Source organism: Charadrius vociferus, unplaced genomic scaffold (genome assembly GCF_000708025.1).
Source record: "Charadrius vociferus isolate BGI_N301 unplaced genomic scaffold, ASM70802v2 scaffold174, whole genome shotgun sequence".
Taxonomy (NCBI): domain Eukaryota; kingdom Metazoa; phylum Chordata; class Aves; order Charadriiformes; family Charadriidae; genus Charadrius; species Charadrius vociferus.
In genome coordinates, this window is record NW_009648441.1 from 1,581,537 (window position 1) to 1,582,203 (window position 667).

A 667-nucleotide genomic window follows, 5' to 3' on the forward strand; every position below is an offset into this window, starting at 1 on the left:
GGGGGGCAGGACCCCGGCAACGACTGACAGCGTTTTCCCCAGCTGCATGGTCCTCAACGCAGGGTAGGGGATGTGTCCTGGGGAAACCGGCCTCTTTCTCCCCGATTTCTTCTCTCTCCTCCCTTGCGCTCCTCCCCCCTTCCTCAAAAGCAACGATAAAAAGCTCTACTGCGGCTGTAACGTAACGCGTTATCTCATGTGCAGATGAGGGGGAGCCTTGTCTTGCAATCCAGACCCCAAAAAGTGGCACTGGGGGTATCTGGGCAGGGGCCCTGCAGGGCTGAGGGGACACCAGGTTCCTCCATCCCAAAGCCAGGCTTGGATGCTGTTGCCGGAGCCTGAGGGCTGGGGGCTGCCCTTTGCCTGGGCTCCGGCATCCCGGGGAGAAAGAGCAAACTCCCCTAATCCAGGAGTTTTTCCCTGGGCTGTTTGAAGCAAAGCATCCCCTCCTGGAGCTTTTACCCAGGAGGGGACAAGGTGTGACCTATGGTCCCCCGGCTCCTTGGCAGGAGCTGCCTCGGTTAGGACGTATAGAAAGCAGCTTCACTGTCGGGGAGCAAGCCAGAAGGAGCTTCCCTGCTTAATAATAATAATAATAATAATAATAATAATAATAATAATAATAATAATAATATCAATGATAATATCAATAATACTAATAATAATA